The sequence below is a fragment of the Gastrolobium bilobum genome, unplaced genomic scaffold, assembly GCF_033153095.1.
Source record: "Gastrolobium bilobum isolate Gb01-03AN ecotype WA unplaced genomic scaffold, APGP_CSIRO_Gbil_v1 utg2134, whole genome shotgun sequence".
Lineage (NCBI taxonomy): Eukaryota > Viridiplantae > Streptophyta > Magnoliopsida > Fabales > Fabaceae > Gastrolobium > Gastrolobium bilobum.
Window position 1 is genome coordinate 16,336 of NW_026899657.1, and position 14,632 is coordinate 30,967.

Genomic DNA, 14,632 nt, shown 5'->3' on the forward strand with positions numbered 1-14,632 from the left:
TATTAATCAGAAACAAGTTAGGCTACAATAAAATAAAAATGGAGAAGTATGGTTGCTACTCGTGAGGAGTCTCAAGTGGGTGATACAGAATAGGGGAGAAGTTGTTGTCACTTAAATATTGCTAAAATTATACAACTGAAATGTAAAAACTATAAAAGAAACTAAGTGATCTCTTCTTAAGGAATTCGATGATTTCTTCATGTTGGAACGTCGTATTTTTAGGCAGAAGAATGGGTGGGAAAACTTGTAATTTCCATTGAGTTGTTTTCTTGACTGCATGAAAGGGGCACTGCGAACAGTGCTCTGAGGGACGCAAGTTGCTGGATGGGACACTTATTGTTAAGATTTTCCTTTTCTTCTGCATTCCCCCATGTGTAACACCCCGTGTATACTCAGAATATTAACATTACATCGTATTAAGCGGTGCTTAATTAAAAATGCGGAATATTCTTTTTCTTTTTAATTATGACGTCATTATCAATTACCAACTTGATTACTTAATGAATTTCATAAAATATCGCCTGTATGTAAATTGCAATAAGACATCTACTGAAATACCTCAATACATAAATAAAGTGTGTATCTAAATCACGACATTACATCTCGTAATCCGGACAATATCCTGATACATTATTACAACTCCAAAAGACTCAAGACATAATCAAGACATAACAACACTATGTGTCATGTACAATCCTCATGCTCACCAACTAAACATAGTAAACAACAAGTCTCAACATAAAACTCCATAAACATAAACTGAAGCTATAAGCATATAAGCAGCATGCATATCCAGCATCCAATCATGGAAGCATAATATAACAGCAATCTAACTCAGCTCCGGCCTTCTGCCGCCTGAGGTCTCAACATTACCTGACCCTGAAATAAGCATTCCCCAAACGTGGGGTGAGATCTCTAAACAATAAATCTCAGTAAGACAAGGGGTCCTCAAGGATCTTCCACTCCAAGCTCACTTACATGTGCAATATAAGTTCTAAAAGCATTTATATCATTATCAGTTCCAAAACTATGTAGTGCAACAGATATCTATGGCATGTGTGTAAGCACTATCTACTGGCCAGAGAAATGTAGGAATACGTCTATTCCCTACATGTAGTACAAGGAACATCACTTGGACCTCACCCACAGCCTCACCCTATTGTATGTTCTACATACTCAGGCTTACCGTATAGGTGGAACACCTCCATTCATATCAACAAGGCACTAACATACAATAGCTCAACAGCATTTCAAAAACATCAAAAGCATGTAACACAGCATGCATATAACTATATCCCCATGGGACATGGTGGAACCACAACATGGCTAAACCGAGGACACGAAAGCTTACCTCTAAGCTAGCTATCCAATGCCACAAGCTCAAAGTCCAATCACAGCAGATCACAATCTGATATGGACCAAATATAAATCAATAAACATGTACCACACGCATACAAATTAAAGACAACGCCTTTTCATTACGTTTTAATGTCTTAAAGCTTCTAACAAAGCCGCAAGCCCTTAATCCCATGATTCTGGCTTAGTCCATTAAATACAGAAGTTCAACTTCATCAAACTAGGGTCCACAAACCCCCAATAGCCTACTGTACACACAGCACAGCTACTGTTTCACGAAATCCCAGAATATCCAGATATTCATCGGGACCATATCCGGATATGCAATATCCGGATATCTCATTGTCCATATCCGGATACAGATTCACATATCTGAATATCCAATATCCAGATATCCCAAAACCCCATATCCGGATATCACATATCCGGATATCCAATATCCGGATATTCCACGGGCAAATATCCGGATATTTCATGACAGAATGCAGTTTCTGCATTTTCGTGAAGATATCCCTTAAAGGTTCCCTTTTTACCGATTTTAAACACCTAATCATGCATTTCTAGGTGTGTTCAACATTACCCAACAACAAGTTATCATCTTTTAGTCATTAGATGCATCAAGGTACCATTTTTAAGCATTTAAACTCAAGTTAAAGGGTGGTACAACATACCAAGGCTCAAAACTCAGAATGAAGATGCTCTTGGAGCTCAACACAACCCCTCAAGTCTGACTCAAGGAAGATGCACGAAAATGTATCATAAGATGACTCTTTTACTCAACAAGAAGGCACCTTGGAGCATCAAAATACCAAAAAAAGGTCACACCCCTCAATAACAGAAAACACAGCTCCCTCACACCTCTCACAGCAGCTGGACTCTCACCAAAAAGGCTCTCCTTTCACTCAGTAATGATGCTCTCAAGTGTTTACAAGAAGAAAAGAGAAGGATCAATGCCAAAGGGCCCAACTTGGCTCAAGAGAAGGTGAAGGAGACCAATGGAACAGTGCTCAAGCAGCTGGTCAGCCTCTCTCACGAAGGAAACTCAGGTATCTAGGGCAATGTGCCCTTAGTAAGTGTATAAATAGCCAACTCACACTTAATCACGCAGTATTAGCTTTAATTGCTACGCTTAGCATTTTAATCCCAAACTTTGGATTATGAAACTACATAATTTTCTAAGATTAGTAATATTTTTATTATATTTTTCTGAGCACCTTTCCGGTATGCGCTTTTCAAAGCCAGTACCGGTTTCTAGCACCCGTTCTCATTATTTGGACTTGAAACTTGTTTTACAAGTCCTACATATTATTCTAGTAATTATCATGCACTTACATTAATTTTCCGGGATACTTTTTCGGTACGCAATTTTACAGACTAGCAGAACCGGTATCTGCACTTTTCTTCCGAAAAGCGACTTTCAGCATTCTAACCCACTTATTATAATTATTAAGCCTCATAAATAATTATTAGGGTCAATTATGGAATCATTTCCTATTTTCACATAATTAATTAATTAAATACCTTAATTAACGGTGCGGGTTCTTACACCATGCCTTGCTTTCCTCTTAGCCAATAGGAACTCTTTATTTCCTGTTGTACACGTTTCTTCTTGCTTGATTGTTGTACCGCTTATGCTTTACGGAAGCTTCTTTTCAATGTTACCTGCAAAGTGTACAGAGTTTGAGTTAGTGGAGTAGGTGTATTTAATGTTCCCAATCCGTTCCCCTTTTTCTATATTTCTCAAATGATTACATCATCATCCGTTCCCTAATATGTTTTTGTCATAAAGATATAAACACGTGCTTTTAATGCAAAAGTTTCTCATTAGATGAGGGAACAGATGGTATTTTGCCATCAAAATTGGCTTAGATGGGAACGAATTTTCGTCTCATCAAACACCTCAAAACTAAACTGTTGGTTGTCCTCAAACAACTCAGAAATAGTGGCTAGGCTGCTCAATTTCAAAGAATAGCTCATGATTAGAAACTTAACCAATGAGTAATGATCATCTCATTCAAAGATTGAACTACTCTCCATAGATGATAAGTAAAATGAATTTGTTCCAAGGTAAGTGAAGGTTGCTGATCTTATGTCTCACTATCACTCAGGGTGTGGTGTTTCTCTGTCCATTCCTGGATGTGATTCTTCAAACTTGCTTATCTGCTGCTTTCCTAAGAAGTATGGGTGTCTTCCATTTCAAAGGATCTTTGTGAGGGAAAGTGGTGGAGAGGTTAAGAATGGAGTGGGCATAGGTCTTTGGTCAAGGAACGTTTTCATTTTTCTGTTGAGACTTGGACTTTTCTGTTGGGAACACCTTGTCTTTGTTTTGGTACCTTATTTTCTTCCTTTGAAGGAACCTTGCCTGGTATTTTCTTCTTAATTCTTTTGAATGGCTGTTCCCATTTTCTTTGTTTTCAATATTCTTGTCCTTTCTACTCATGTTGCTGCTGTTCCTTGACCTTTTCAATTGACCTTGTGGTATTTGGGAGTGTGTGTGGTTGTGTTGATGTATGTATGGGATGGAAGTGTTTGTCTGACTGTGGTGGGATGAGTGTTTGTTGGTTGATCCTTGTCTGTGGAATTCACCTGTTCTTCTGCAATACTTACAACATCAAAGCAAGTTCAGAAGTTTCATTGTGGTTACACCTTAGGAAGCTCTCATGAGTAAGTTGTTGTTATTTTTCGTTCCTTACCAGTTTAGTTCACACATATCAACATCCTTCAAAAATCAAAAGATTAAATTCAATTGTCTTTCCCTACTTCTAGAGAATAAGAATGATTACTCATTGATTTTATGTTTCATGCCATTAGTTATCTAAATTTTCACAGCCACAATACTATAACTGAAACGTTTGCTCTAAACAGTTTGAACAAAAATAAATTTTTCTATTCAAAAAATTTTTACACTAGGGAAATAAAAACATGGGTGTATGTGGTTATTGAACCACCCCAAAACTACGTTCCTGCTACAGAACGTATTTGGTTATTTGGATTAGTGGTGAACATCAGACGTTCCCTCTCTTTTTGGGAGCTCTGTGGTTAAGTTTAACCACCCCAAAACTTTGTTTTTGTTAGAGAACAAAGGTAACACTAGGTTGCCTCCCAGTCAGCGCTTAGTTTAATGTGTTTAGCTAGACATGCTACTTACCTCTCACTCTTCTGGGGAAGATGTTGAGGGAACTTCTGTTTGCCCTGCCAGTTTTCATGGTGTTCTGGTGTTGAGGTTAGAAGTTATCTGTCCCAGGTGGGATTCAATGTTTCTGACCACAACATCGTTCCTAGTAACATATTCCTTGACATAATTCTCCAAGGTATTGATGCATCGATCATCTTTGGGGAATAGAGCATAATATGGTCTTCTCTGTAGGTCATATGCTTTATTTCCCATATTGTTGCCTTGTTGGTATTGTTGCTGCTGATTGTTGTATGGTCTTTGGTTCATAGGTGGTCTTCATTGAGGGTTATGGTTCTGATCTTTCACTATTGAGCCTCCAGAATTTTGGTTGTTGTTGCGTCCTGTATGTTGATTGTCCCTGGCCTTGGTGAAGTTTCTATTCCCAAAATTTTCAGTATAACATACCAAGGCTGTGGATGGTCAGCCTTTTTAATCATGATGATCACCACATGCTGAGCATGGTTCATTCTCAATGGCTGTAAGTTGTAAGACTCCTATTCTTAGTTGTTCTTGGTTAGTTTTCAGATTCTTCACCTCATTCATTAGTTCAGCCAGCTGGGCTTCCATGACAGTTTGTTTGTCTAATTCTAGCATGTCTGGCTTCCTTAATGGGCTCATTCTTTCTAGTGGCCATTGGAGACATCTTTCTGCAGTGCCTTCTATTATTTCGTATATGGATTCAAGAGTTCCTGTAAATAAATATCCTTCTGTAGCAAAATCTAAATGTGATTGAGAAGTATGGTCAATTCCCTTATAAGAAGACTGTAAAATCTTCCATTTTCCACTCCATGGTTAGGACATTTCCTGATGATGTCCTTATATCTCTCCCATGCATCATAGAGATTTTCTCCATAAAATATTATGAAGTTAGAGAGCTCTGCTCTAACATCAGCTTGACGAGACATAGGAAGAAATCTCTCTATGAACTTGTTAGAGAGTTCTTCCCATGAGTGTATGGATCCAGGGGTGAGAGATTTCATCCAGATTTTGGCTTTTGAGCCCAAAGAGTGAGGGAACAGCCTCATTCTCATACTTTCTTCTGTCACACCCTCAGTTCTAAAATTATCACAAATATCTTGAAAGTTGGTGAGGTGTGTGTAAGGATCTTCTGCAGGAAGTCCATTAAAAACTTCAGCCTCCCTAATCATATTAAACATGATGGGTTTTAGCTCAAAGTTGGGAGCTACAGGGGGAGGATTACTCCTCTTTCTGGTCTGTTCCTGGAAGGAGCAGCCATAGCTCTGAAGTTCTGTTCAGGAGGAATCTCTTCATTGTTATTATTGTGATCAACCATGTTTGTTTCAAAAATATTTTCCCTGAGGTCTCTTCTTCTCCTATGAAAAGTACGTTCTGGTTCAGGATCAAAGAAGAACTCAGGTATTTCAGTGGAGTGATGAGAATCTATTTCAAACTCTTCACTCATAAACCAGAAAATATATACAATATGAACAACAGAGAATATAACAAAAAATTAATAAATGAAATATATGCAAGGTATGAATTTAAAACAGTATTAAGGCAAGAATTTAGTGTAACTATCCCTGGCAAAGGCGTCAAAAACTTGTTGGGTTTGTGAACTCGTTGGTTGTTTAAAATACTCTTGTAAAAGATGTTCCCTTACTTCAGTTCATCAAGAGAAAACACATTTGTTCTCTTGACTTCAACCCAAGTGCGCAAGTGCACGCATCAAGTAATAAATGGGACTATTAGTGCCCAGATTATCATTCCCGCAAGGATAGTACTCTAAGTAATGCCTTAAACAATTTTAAAAAGAATGAAAATGAAAAGAAAAGTTAGTAATTGATCTGTTTGGTCAAACGTTCCCTACTATCTTGACAACGTTCCTCAAGAATAGTAAGTTCAATCTAACAGCAAACAACTCCTCTCGTCGTTATGTATGGAATCCTTCTTGATGAGAGAAGGAACGAAAGTATTAATTGGAGATTTGTTGATACAAGATTGAATAAAGAAAATAACAATAACAATATTTAAGCGACAACAATATAGTGATAAAACAGTTGTTAACACAAGGAACGGATCCACTGTTCCATTCTTAAACAGCTATATTCTCCACTCAGAACTTAACCCTTCTGAACTTGTTCAGGTCTTTTCACTGTCAACTCTGATTCCTCAAAATGATGGATAAACCTCAAAATGACATATATAACTAGACTTAGGCAAAATGACATGAACAAATATGACAATGAATCTCCTCCTAATACATATGCAATGGATTGTACTACGATTGTACTATCTCCAAATTTTAGGGAAAACAATACGTTCATTCATGTGGTGATTATTATTATTCACAGAATAATGTTTATAAATCTTACATCAGCCCACGTAAGCCACAAGAATTTGTTGGAATTTTTAATTTCATAGTAATTGGCATAGTCATATTCTTTTCATATTTTAGATTTTACGAATATCGATTTTCGTCAACTATTTATTAGTTCAGCTATCTTCTGATTACTTATGTTATTAAGCTCTAATGAATATTCAAATTCATACCAATTGTTTTAGTTTATAAATCTTGTAGTGAGTTTTATATGCTATGGTTACTCTTTGAATTGAAAACCACAAGCTTCCGACTCCTTTTTCCTAGATCTAATTGCTAATTTTTTTAATACATGCCGTAGATTAAACTTAAAATATACTTTGAATTTTTATTTTTATTTACCGAAAATCTCACAGAAAATGAAATCAAAAGTTGATTTATTTTACTTATAGAAATGATGGATAAGATATTTTTATCCATTTTCCCCTAGCCTGATGTGATTATGCGGACAGTGTTAAGAGGTGTCATCCAAGTTCGATTTGGAAAAATTATGACAGCTAAATAAAAAAAATTAAATGAAGCATTCAATTGGCTAATCCAAGAAATGTGGTTTAAATCAAATTTATGCCACCTTAAGCTTGACCCACGTTCACAAGAGAGCTTCAAAATATTTGGCATATTTTGGAAGATAAGATTTGGGATGTGTTTTAAATTTTATTGGTGGCCAAAATCTTTCCTTATTTGTAGGATATAGATATCCTTTATTTTATCTTTTTGCTTTTTATAGGGTTTGAATCTTGTTAGGATATTTCCTAGATTTATTTTTTATTTAGTTTGTAACTTTGTATTAGAATTTGATTTTTATTTTAGGTTATAATCGGCAGATTTATAAGCAAACAATCAATGAGAAAGAGGACAGACATTTTTTTTCATAATTTTGAGATTTTTATCTTGGTTCTTCGAAGAATTATCGAACTCATCGAAATTCTTCTGTGTCATTCACCCTCCGACTTATCAAAATTCATTCGGCACGTTTTACAGTACAACTGTGTTGATGTATTTTTATCTGGTAAAAACATTATTTATCATTTTTTCAGAAACTTGCCTAGCCACTCAATTTTTTGTTCTGAATCCATTTACAGGGTTATTTTTCCCATTTGAGACCTTATACTCAAATTTTCTTTCCCAGGGTTACGTGTTTGGCAAATTATTGTTTTACCCTTTTTATGTATTTTGACTCCGAATTCAGAATTTTCACTAATACTACCCTTTAATCCTACCCTTGGCAGCATTCATCTCGGCGTGAGCCTTGCTATATTTATTTTTCAAAGCCACCAAAGGCTTCACTTGAGAAGTCGTCTTCATTGAATTCAATTCAATCACCTCCAATTCCTTAATCTCGGCATCAGAGAAAGGATTGAGATCAAAGAAACGAGCAGGAGGATGGAGAATGTTGCGTAGATCGCTGCTCATTCCAACCTCCCAAATAGCACCTTGGGAAAAACCAAATGAAGAAGGAGGAGGATGGGTCTGACTTTTTGCTGCCATAGCTTGGGAAGAGACACCAGTAAGAGAAGCTGAGATATCAATCGACCTGTCAGCCGAGGTCACTTTGGACTTATCCCCAATAGCATTCTTTTTAACCCTTGAATCAGGGGTCTTGCGCTTTCGGGATGTGAGGTCAGTGGTCGAGGTCTTCTTACCGCGACCCAATGCAGCTAAGAAACTTGGCTACTTATTTTGTTGTCCCTTCATATCTAGAACTGCAAAATTAAGACAATAAAACCATGTAAAAATTGGATCTTGGTAGTACAAATTTCAAACAAAATAAATAGTAGAGAAATAATACTCATTTCCAAATCTAACTCGTCTTGAGATTTGAAAATGAATGATGCCACACTAATATAGTCATATTGCTTCACATATGCAAGCCTGGAAACAACAGCATTAACCTCAACAGCGGACAACTCAGTTTCATTAAAACGATAACTGGAAGGAGTAAAATTATGATGGTTAGGAGACCAATTGAAGGAAAATTTCCCCTCTGCATCCTCATCCTATGAGGAGCAAAAGAACCAAGGTTATTTCCCGACCTAAGCAGTAACTTTAAAGAACTTATCTTTAAAGTTCTTAAAAGACTCAGAGTAAACATGGAAGAGTTTCCTTAAAAGGGTGACCTCAGATATTAACCCAACCTTTCCTTTTCGGAGGCTCATGACCAATACGGGAAGTAATGGTTTGGAAAAAGAAAAAGAAAAGGAAAATTGTGCAGGGCAAATATAGGCACAGAGACGCTCAAACGCTTTGACAAAACCCTAACCATTGGGGTGGAGTTGAGTGGGAGCAATATGGAGATGGTTCAAAACACAAATTTGAAATTCGGATAAAGGAAAGCAAATAGAGTTTTGTGATAAGATCTCGGTAAAAGAAGAAAAAACAAAGGCTCATTCGGGTTCCACCCAAAGTAAATCAGCTCATTTTCGTGGGGAGGAACGATGTCATAATTCTCTAAGTTGCCGACGTTGAGCCTGATTACATCCTCCACGCTCATCTCGGATAGAGTACTTAATACTTCATAGGTTACCCAGGGATACTGGGATATCAAGGCGGCAAAAGGACACTCGAAATCTAACTCAGCAGAGTGAGATTCCCCTATAATCTCTTACGTAGATGACCCCATAAATACCTAAAATAAGGAGAATTATAATCAGAAGAAATGGATGGGCATACCTGAATCAAAATAGCTACTAGTTGAAGAATCACTTGTTGATGAAGTGGATTCTTTATCTGAAATTGAAATCGGATTGCTTGCATCACCAAAAGCTGAGTTCGATCCCGGAACATTCTCATGCCGACAACTTGACATAGTGGACTCGGCTAAAGAGTGAAAGAAAGGGCCTTGAAGGCCGTAGGCATGTGAGAGGGAAATTTTTTTTTTTCTCAAGCGAAATTACACATACCATATCAAGAAACATGCTTTAGGACATGGATGTTACCTTGTTTGCTTTCCAAAACTTGAAGATGATCAAGGTGAGGCTTGAAGATACAAGTCCTCTAATGTTGATCCACACCACCCTTTGTCAAGACAGAAGAACCCTTCTTCAAGGCCACCAACGAACACCAAGGGAGGCAAGCTAGGCGTCCCTAATGGAGAGGAAGGAGGCAAGGTTTCAAGGTGTTTAGATGAGTGAATTTTCAGCAAGAAAATACACAAGAGTGGCGCATAGAATTGTAGGAGAAGTGGCAGGTTTTTCAATCAAAAACCCTTAGGAGAACTCTTCTTTAAAAGGAGATTAACGGAGGATTATATGCTGCTGATTTTGAGTCATAAAATCACTCCAAAATCAGATCATGCAGCGCACAAATCATGGATAAAAATAAGGCTGACAACCAAGTCAATTTATTGGTCTAACAACCATCATATGGCTAGCCTATTTGAATGCCCCATTCAGCCATAAAATCCTCTCTTAAAATCAAGGACATGATTATGATAAGATGCTAATTGAATTCAAATTTAAATCTAGCTCTTATTTTCTCCATTTGTTATGAAACAAAACTACTATAGTCAATTCAAATTCAAATATTTAAATTCAAAATTTAAATTATGAAATTAAATATTAGATAATTAATTTAACTATTTAAATTAATTAATAATGTCTTGGACTATCCAAGCCCATTGTCGCCATCCATGTGCCCACTTCCTACTTAGGTAGGCTTCCAAACTTTTTCTTGGGCTAACAACCATTATTAGGCCCAAAACCTTTAATGCTATAATGTCAAGACAATAAGGTGTTAGTGTGTGACCCATTAGGCCCAACATAGCCACTGACATAAATGGGCTTGGGCCCAACAAGACCACAACCCATTTAATTTCGACACAGAGCACTAGCAATGCTTTGTTGCCCCAGAGCTAGTTAGGTTAATGACATAATCATCCTATTAAATGTATTTGGTTACCGTATGTATTTCCTTTCGTCTCAGTTACCTTCCCATTAAACCTAGGGTGAGGAGATGTATCAACCCTTGCGGTTTAAGGTAAGCTTTAATTCGAAATAGGAAATCTTCAATTTACTGACTCTAAAGGCAGATCATCTCATGATCTCTTTTACTATGCATAGATTCCTGAGTCCCGTAAATGTCATCCTGATTTCTTCGGTTTACAGATAACCTAATAAGTTGAAGAAATTTGATGAATTCCTTCAATTTATCACCCTAGGCTTGTGTTCTTTCTGGACATGCCCAAAGGTATACCTAGGTATCTCTATGTTTCAGGTAGACAAGGTATACAATCAAAACACGCCTTCTAGAACACAGTCTAGGCGAAAACTTCTGGTCTAAGGAAAGACACACCCAAATAATAAGAGACTTCTCTAATGATACTATCTGTGAGATTTCCTCATAGAGTCTCTTTTTCGGGTCTGTTCAGTGCGAGCTATACCCTTATAGGTCCACCCACGACTTTAGCTAAGACATCTCTATATCTTTAGCTCATGAGGTCTTTACCTTGTATCTGAATACAAGTAGATAAGTCGTGCTAGTCTTACCCGAGATTACTGATCCCCATTCTCAGTGTCTCTAGAGTAGGAACATAAAATTAGGAATAAACATCTGGTATCCTTGAATCCTCATGATCGTGATCTCATCACAGATACTCAAGAGATACCTATTCTATTCCAAGGGGTTTATCTAGTTACTCATATAATATATTAACAATTATATCGAGACAAAATATGAAATAGGATAAAGAGTGCTTATGATTTATTTGCGACAATATAAAAGGTACACATATGTCCTAATCTAGTCAAAAGATTGTCTCTAGGACATTCATATACTAACAAGCTCCCACTTGGCCTAGAGAGACCTAAGACGTATACCCAAAGCCTCACAATGACTATCATGTTTTCTCAGAGAAATAACCTTCGTCAGAGAATCGGCTAGGTTATCATCAGTGGGAATATAATCCATCTTTACATCCATCCTATCAATGATTTCTCTAATCAGGTGATATCTACGGAGCACGTGCTTAGATCTTTGATAAGACCTAGGTTCCTTTGACTGCGCAATGGCTCCAGTGTTGTCGCAAAGCAACTGTATGGGCTCATTCACGCTTGGAACCACCCTTAGTTCATATATGAACTTCTTGATCCATACGACCTCCTTAGCCGCTTCTGAAGCAGCTATGTATTCAGCTTCTATCATTGAATCTGTCGTAGTCTCCTGCTTGGAACTCTTCCAAGACACTGCCCCACCATTTAAGGTGAACATGAACCCTGACTGTGAATTGCAGTCATCTTTGTCACTCTGAAAGCTGGCATTAGTGAATCCTTTCAGTGAAAGCTCATCCACCCCACCATAGACCAGAAACGCATCCTTAGTTCTTCTTAAGTACTTAAGGATGGTCTTGACTGCTGCCCAGTGACCCTCACCAGGGCAGACTGCTATCTGCTCGTAATTCTCAAAGCATATGAGACATCTGGTCTCGTACATATCATGGCATACATGATGGATCCAATAGCCGAAGCGTATGGAATTCCACTCATGCGATCCTTCTCAGGCTGTGACTTAGGGCACATAGCCTTGGAAAGTTGTACCCTATGACTGACGGGAAAAAAACCCTTTTCGACCCTTCTATGCTAAACCTCTTTAGCATCTTGTCAATAGACATAGAGTGAGATAAATACAGCAGCCTCTTGGATCTATCTCTATAGATCTGTATACCAAGTATAAAGGCCGCTTCTCCCAAATCCTTTATGGTGAAGCTTTCTGAAAGCCAGTCTTTAGTTGTTTGTAATGAGGGGATGTCATTTCTTATTAGTAATATGTCATCTACATAAAGTACCAGGAAAACGACATTACTCCCGCTAACCTTCTTGTAAACACAAGGTTCATCCTCGTTCTTGATGAAACCGTTTGTATCATCTGCAAGATTAGGAAAATACATAACTTACAATTAGGGATGTGAAATATGTTTGAAATTCAAATTAAACTTACGATTAGAGTAGAATTTATTAAGTTAGGAAAATTATTTGATTCGCATTTTAAGTGAGTGTATGTATATATATATATATATATTGAGAATTCAAAGCGCTAGGAAAAGAGTAGGATTAATTTAATATAACCTATGAAAAGCTTATATAATACTTGGAAGGCATGTGAAATGATAATCAATAAATTACAGTGAGTAATGCCATTAAGAAATAATAGTTTGGACCCTTTTAGTTAACTGTTAACCTTCTTAAAGAAAATTCTGATTACTCTTGTAATTATCCAAAGAAATCTGCCCTTGCCACCCCTTGCACCCAATAAGAAAAGAGAAATCTCCATGCATGAAACTCCATTGGTCAAGGGCAGCCACCTCACCTAGCGCCTAATGAGGGCAAAGGCTGCAATATTATTATTTTGCTCTTTTTCTTTTCTTGCATCCTTGAATCAGAATTTTGGTCCCCACATCCTCTCTCCATTTGCGTTGATTGAAGGGGGTGACCAGCTGACCTTATCTTTCTTTTTTTTCTCAATCAAACCTAGCCACACCTTGTTCTTTAGTTACTTCATGCGCATGGCAAGAGCCATTTGAATAAAAGTAATTGTTTCCCTTTGGTCTTTCCCTTAGGCGCTAGTTAAATGAACAACAAGACTGATTTATTGTCTTTCATTCAGAATCATACACCTTCCCTCAACTTCTTCAAACCCGTAGACCACTCAAGAAGAACCCCAAGAATGTAACTTACACTCCACCTTTCTTCCAATCGTAGGCCACCACCCCGTCCTCTCAAAGCCGTGAGCCTGGGGAAGCATCACTACACCAAAATCTGCACTTATTCGTTCCTTCCTTCTCCACTTGAAGAACTAAAGCTAGCATCACCATCTCCACATGCAATGGTTATGGAACCCAAAACTGTGTGCCTATTGCTTCCACTCTTGGACCAAACCCAACATCTTTCTGCTCAAAACAGTATGACATGTGGAAGGGGGAATCTAAAGCATGATTTCGAAGTACTTCCGTTCATCCTTCCTCAAGACTGTGTGCGCATAGAAGGACAACAAAAGCTCCTTGCACACTCATTTCCTCCTTCTCCTTGTTCGGCCGAAGAGCATCTGTGAGGAGGTGAGAATAAATTTCGTGACATTTTTTATTCTCCTCTTGGACTGACTTCTGATTTAGTCTTTCCATTTCTTGAACATGACTTTGCCTTGAGTGAGTCTCTCCACCCCTTGCATGCAGCTGGTTTTGATTGGAGAGTGAGGTTGGGGTACTCCACCCGTATAACTAACTATTGGAGGCTTGAAAGAAGGTAAAACTCTAACATAAGTTCCTCTCCAACTCACTGTTTGATTTGCATGTACAGTTTAGGAAAATTAGTTCTTGAAATTCCTACCCTTCTCCCTGCCATTCCTACCCTCATGCTTCCTTTGCAGAGGGACCCCTTGGCGTAGGTAGGGTTCCTGATAGCTATTGTCTCCTTTACGTCCTCCAGAAATTGGGAAACTTCCTTACTGTGTATATATTCATTGTATGGACAATTGGAAATGGTGGGAAGGTAAAGTACTTCCTTGATGGCAGTGGGGGAAAATGATACCTGCTTACCCCTCACTGTGACCACATCAGTGGAGTCCTCTTCAGGCAGCCTCCTTGTTTGATACAGAAACTCACCCACCATTGAAACGCTCATTTCTCGTTCATCAGTTGCAAATCGAAGCCACTTAAGGCTGGTCAAAGCCTTTTTTACGAAGGAGGGCAGAGAAGCTTTGTCTTACATGTGAATCATAAATGTTTGAAAATAGTCTGCTTTGGCCTTGTGAATTGAGGGGCCAAAACTGATTCC

At 37.9% G+C, this 14,632-nt stretch overlaps 1 non-coding gene across 1 annotated transcript; it reads left to right on the plus strand.

Moving 5' to 3' along the window:
• The first annotated feature begins 5,314 nt into the window (after positions 1 to 5,314).
• On the plus strand, positions 5,315 to 5,421 carry LOC133292388 (small nucleolar RNA R71). Its single transcript, XR_009748909.1, has one exon. It is a non-coding gene; the product is annotated as a small nucleolar RNA R71 (small nucleolar RNA).
• Positions 5,422 to 14,632: the final 9,211 nt, after the last annotated feature.